At 33.9% G+C, this 6,000-nt stretch overlaps 1 pseudogene; it reads right to left on the bottom strand.

Annotated features, from left to right (window-relative positions):
- Nucleotides 1-407: 407 nt before the first annotated feature.
- The window catches only part of LOC143382657 (ankyrin repeat domain-containing protein 12-like), a 31,760-nt pseudogene continuing 26,167 nt past the window's right edge, over nucleotides 408-6,000 (bottom strand).

Below are 6,000 nucleotides of genomic sequence, written 5' to 3'. Positions count from 1 at the left end.
TAGAGACACCTTATATCTAAACCATAACATTTGGCCAAAATGAGCACTTGCCATAATGGTCCAAATTGAACAATCTGAATATGGAGTTACAACAACAAGGGATAATTTCCATTTTAGTCAGCTTTTTTCGCTGCTATGACTAAAGGGTCTCACCAGAAGAATTTTAGGTGAGGAAAAGTTTATTTGAAGGATCATGGTTTCACAGGTTATAGGCCATAGGCAGCCAGCTCCATTCCTCTGGGCTTCAGGGGAGGCAGGAACAACATGGCAGCAGAGTGGAAGAGGGAAGCAGCAACCTGGTGATCAGAAAGCAGAGAGAAAGAAAAACTCCACTCTCCATATACAAAATATATACTCCATTGCCACTCCCTCAATGAACCACTTCCTCAGTCCACTTCAATTTCCACTCAGTTACCATAATTGCTTTCTTCTGAAACTGTTTGGAATTGTTTTGTATATTCACAAATGACCAATGGCATGCTACATCTTTGAACTTCTACAATAGGTCTCCCCTCATTTATAACTAGTTTAACATGTTCTACAGAAGATGACCTGAGATGGGATGCTGCAAATATATTAGCATATTGTGGTTTAATCCATTCTGGCAGTTCAGCAAGGCTGTCCAACTCCCTTTAGTGAAGGCCTGGAGATTTGGCAATTGGCAAAAATGGTAACTGGGAAAATGATATTTGGGACTTGGAACCCTATAACATAAAGTCGGAGTTACATTCAACCAGAGGCCTTGGAGTTGTCATGGTAGTATGGCAGGAATCTTCTGAATTAGCAGCAGAAATCATGGATACAGACCTGGAGCTGAGACAGGGCTTTCCAATTTCTGATCTAGGAGATCTATTTAAACTACTGTCTGAAACAAAAGATGACTTCCCTGAAGTTATTACACTTTTGGTGTCAACAGATTGTAATCTATTACTTACAGTGTCTTTAGACTGTTTCTCTTTAGTATAAGCATCAACCAGTTCTGAACCCTTTGACTTGTAAGCTCCTTGGTTTTTGATTCATCTAGGGCATGTTTTGCTTTTTCTTTATCTTTCACTTTAACTTCTAAATAATTTCGATTTCTTAATTGTTCCTTTTCTTTTTGCTTAATTTTTTCCTTATGTTTTTTGTGCCACTGTTCTATTTCTAGTCTTTAAGGCTAAGCATTCATTCAAAACTTGTCTGCATAAAATCATCATTCACGAACCTCTTTTCTTTAATAAGTTTTTTGAGAGAGAGAGAGAGAGAGAGAGAGAGAGAATTTTTTAATATTTAATTTTTAGTTTTTCGGCAGACACATCATCTTTGTTTTTGTATGTGGTGCTGAGGATCGAACCCGGGCCGAATGCATGCCAGGCGAGCACGCTACCACTTGAGCCACATCCCCAGCCCCAAACTTCTTTTCTTTAGGTAGAATATCTTTTGATGCTGGAGAGGATTTATATTTAGACTTATCTCTTTCAGATTTTATTTTGAATAAATGATTTAGTTGAATTTTATCTTTATGTTTGTCTCATTCTTTGTATCTATCTATATCTATTTTTTATCTTTTTCTTTTCCATCTGGATTTTCAAAGGTTCATCTTTTGTTTTTTTCTTTAAGGGATGAAGTTTTCTAATGTTGTGCTTTACTACTACTGTCTACTATACTTGACTTTTTCTCTCCCATTAAGTGTTTGGAGTTAACTGTATTTATACTTTGTCTCTGGACTTTGCCTTTTTATCTACTTCCCTGTCTTTGTCTTTACTTCTGCCTTTTTCTGATTTAGTATACTCACTGTTATCTGATTGTTTATAACTTTTCTCCAAGTGTTTTTCTTTGCTTTTTGCTAAATGCCTCTTTTTCAGTTTTTTCTTTGTCATGTTTTCTATCCAACTTTTTTCTACTTTCCTCTATGTCTGGGTTTTTTTTTGTTTGTTTGTTTGTTTGTGTTTTTGGAAGAGGGGGAGAGAGAGAGAGAGAGAGAGAGAGAGAGAGAGAGAGAATTAATCTTTTTTGTAGATGAACACAACACAATGCCTTTATTTCTATGTGGTGCTGAGAATCGAACTCGGGTACCTCCCATGCTAGGCGAGTGCTCTACCACTGAGCCACAAATTACAGCCCCTGTCATTAGTTTTTTTTAGTATTATTTTTAATCTTCTCACCTTCTTTATAGCATTTTTCTGTGTGATGTGATTATAGCTTGTTCCTTTCTTTTATTCTCTCAACACAGTCACTAATATCTAATTTGTCTTTTTCTGACTTTTGCTCCTATTTTATCTTCTTTTGTTTTTCGAATATTTTTCTTTCAGTCTTTTCAACATATTTCTCTTTAGTTGGATATCCTTTCTCAGATTTTTTCTTACTTTCTTTCATGTGATTTTCTTGTTTATCAGTGTCCATGTCATTTTCTAGGTTAGTCCTACTCATCCCTCATTTACAATTAATTGTGAAGAGCTGAATTGTTTCTTTATCTGTAGGTACATTTTCTCTTTCTTCTTTTATATCTTTTATCTTGTCTTCCTTGAAAGATTTCTCACTTTTCTTCTTTAATCTTTTCCCTTTCTTCTTTAAATTTCCTCTGTTTTGAGGTATGCTTTTCCTTTGTTGGTTTATCATCTTTTATGTTTTTTTTCCAATTTTGATTTTTCTCTAATGTTAAGAACTCATGCTCCATATTTAAAAACAGGTCTTCAATGTCATCTCTTTAAAAAAATTATCTTTCCAAAATTCTCTATCAAATTCTACACTCCTCTGCAGTTCCTTAGTACCATCCTTATTTTTTTATGTTTTCCCTTTTCACCTTCAATTTCTTTTCTGTGTTTTTCTTTTCCACCATCTTTATTTAAAGTTTTTTTCCAGTGTTTTTCCCTCTTTATTTTTTTTTCAGTATGCAATCAGAATATTCAAGCGTTCGACTATGATCTTTATCCTTCATTTTGGTATTTAATTTTTCACCAAATTCTAAGTAAAAATCTTTCTGATGTTTGCCTTGTTCCTTATGCTTATAAGATTTTACACAGAAACTCTCATGCAAAAGTTCAGATTCTGTATTTTCACACCAAACAAGATCAGACTATAATGACAATTCAGAGATTCAAGTTTTAGTATGTTCTTGTTTCAGTGGTGTTGACTGTTTTTCACTCAATCCACAAGAAAGTTTGGGAGATTTACCAGTGAAAATATGAAATAAACATAATGAAGTATCATCTTTTGGACTAAAAGATTTACTGAATTCCCCCTCTTCTCTGGTCTTTTCTTAAAAATCTACTGCAGTAGTAAATGCCAATTTTGTTACTGTGGAATTTACATTTTCCTCTTTTTCTTCATTTAGCTCTTGGTTTTCTTATTTTTGTTCTGGTTTTTAAATTTTCTTTTGACTGTGCCTTTCTGCTTATATTCATATTCCTTTTTGGTTTATATATCAGAATTTGATGTTTCAGGGATAGAACATGTAGTAAAAACCTTTTTGTTCTGAAAAACTTCATCAGTACTTTCAGTTCGAAATACAAAGCTAGATGACTTTTGAGTGATTAAAATAGATTGGGTAAATAAACTACTCTAAAGTAAAACTGTTTTGCAAAGAAACTAATCCTTTCTGCTTGAGATTCATTTTCTTTTTGTTGTTCTTTCCTAAGAATATGCCTGTCATCAATCATTTTATCTAATTTCTTCATCATCATTGTCTTTGAACTCATACTGATCTAGGGCAGATGGAAGAAGTGCTTTAGTGGGAAGAATCTGTTTACTTTCACAGAGGAGAGAGTCCTTTTCTGTTTCAGAGTCAATAAGATCATCAACACTAGACGGATTGACAGATTGAGCCTCTTCAGAATCTAGAATAAGAAAAGTAAAGTCTTGTTGGTCAAAGTACAATTATGAGAAAAATAAGACAGAGGGAGAAACATAGCTTATATAGTAAAGATTTTAAATAACTCAGACAACACACTTTCAGATTTACATGTACATCAGGCAATAAAAATATGCAAAACTCTGGTACAGTATTGTAGAACTGTTTATAGAGAATGTTCTTTATGATGTTTTCCTTTTGACTTTTCTACAAGTATACATTAAATTCAAAATATATAAAAATCCATAAAAAGCAGAGAACTCTGTACTCAGGGCAATTATTAGCTACCAAAATGATAAAAGTAAAAATCTGCACACATCTTTTCTGGAGTAAGAACAATTAACTTACATAAATCTTTTGAATATGAAAAGAATAAGAACTATCAAAGGGTTTAAATAAGTAAACAAGATAAATTATTTTGTGTGTGTCAAAGCACTTGTCAGTAAAAATGTAAATGATCACATGATTCCTACGAAGAACAATATTTTATAAGTAAAGGTTAAGATTCCTCCCAGTATTGGTGATTGAACCCAGGGCCTTGTGCATGCAAGGTAAGCTCTACCACTGAAATACACATGCATACTAGAGGCTGTAAACAAGTCTGGATGACGCCTCTCATTTTGCCAGAGGGAGTGGTTTGTGAAGTAACACCAGAGAGCCATTAAGTGTGTCGATTCCTTATTGGTTGACTGCTGTATCGAGTTTATGCTAATTAGATAAGCTGTGTGGAATGTATATATACCCCTCCTGTCCTACAATAAACGGCTCCCATTCCTGCTGTATCAGTCTACAGAAGTTGCTCGTCACCCCCCGGTTATTTTGCCCAGCCAGCTGGGCTGCGGCACATGCAGCCATAGGAAAATGGATTTAACCATCCCAAAAACATGATTCTTAAGGAAAACAAATTGTGAAAAACTAAAAGAAATAACCTCCAGTTACATAATCAATATTGTAATGGATAAATTAGATAGTTATATCATTTGAAAAGAGGTACTCTGTTCCTTAATTTGTTATCTACAATTTTGACAGTTACTAATAAACAGTTTAGTTCAACAGAATAAATAATGAGCTAAATTCTTATGTATCTTTAATTACTTGAAAGCTCAATTTTATGAAATTACATCTAGCCTATTGTATAAATATAGCCAAAGCCTTGCTAGATTCTTTTTTATGATTTCTTTAACAAAAAAGAATGATTGTCTCCCCAGGTTGGCATCTTTTCTTACCTCAAATGTCTTCATGGATTGTAACTGAAAAGAGAACGTAGGACTCTAAGGAAAAAGAAAACTGAGACCTCTGACAGGGGGAAATTCCCTAAACTCATCACAATAATAATTAAACACTTAATTTAATGATATCATGTGTATGTGTTCTGGGAATAGAACTGAGGGCCTCATACATGCCACTGAGCTGTATCTCTAGCTCCCGGCTTAATAGTTAACAATACAAAAATTACACCTTGTATATATTAAGCTTCCTGTAAGTAATCTAGTCAATAAACATTCTCTTCAAAGGAAAATTCAAATTCTAGAAACATTTTTGAGTGCCCATAAGGTACCAGGCACTGTATTAGGATCTCTGAGAGGTCACAATCTTTCTTTTGAGGATATAGTAACATTCCCACACATACCATTATAAAGTGTCATTCAATGATGTATTTATTCTCTATATGGTATAAACTCTGCATACATTTAAAGTGCTATATTTAGTCATCAATTGGTGCAATCATTATGAAAAGCAGTTTGGAGATTCCTCAGAACACTTTGAATGAAACCACCATGTGACCAAGTTGGAACTGGAGACCATCATGCTAAGCAAAATAAGCCAATTGCAAAAAACCAAAGGCCAAATTTTCTCTCTGATATGCAGATGCTAATACACAACAAGGAGGGCGGGATTAGGGAAGAATAAGAAGTACTTTGGATTAGACAAAGGGGAACAAAGGGAAGGGAGGGAAAATAGAATATGAAAGACAGAAGCATGAATCAGACATTGCTTTCCTATGTTCATATATGAATACATAACCAGTGTAACTCTACATTATGTATAACCATAAGAATGGGATGTTTTACTCCAAGTATGTATGATATGTCAAAATACATTCCACTGTCATGTATAACAAAAAGAATTTAAATATGCTATTTGCAGTCATTAAAATTGCAATATGCACT

The sequence above is a fragment of the Callospermophilus lateralis genome, chromosome 17 (genome assembly GCF_048772815.1).
Source record: "Callospermophilus lateralis isolate mCalLat2 chromosome 17, mCalLat2.hap1, whole genome shotgun sequence".
Taxonomy (NCBI): Eukaryota; Metazoa; Chordata; class Mammalia; order Rodentia; family Sciuridae; genus Callospermophilus; species Callospermophilus lateralis.
Note: the sequence above shows the minus strand (reverse complement) of the source record. Positions and strands in the feature narration are given on the sequence as shown.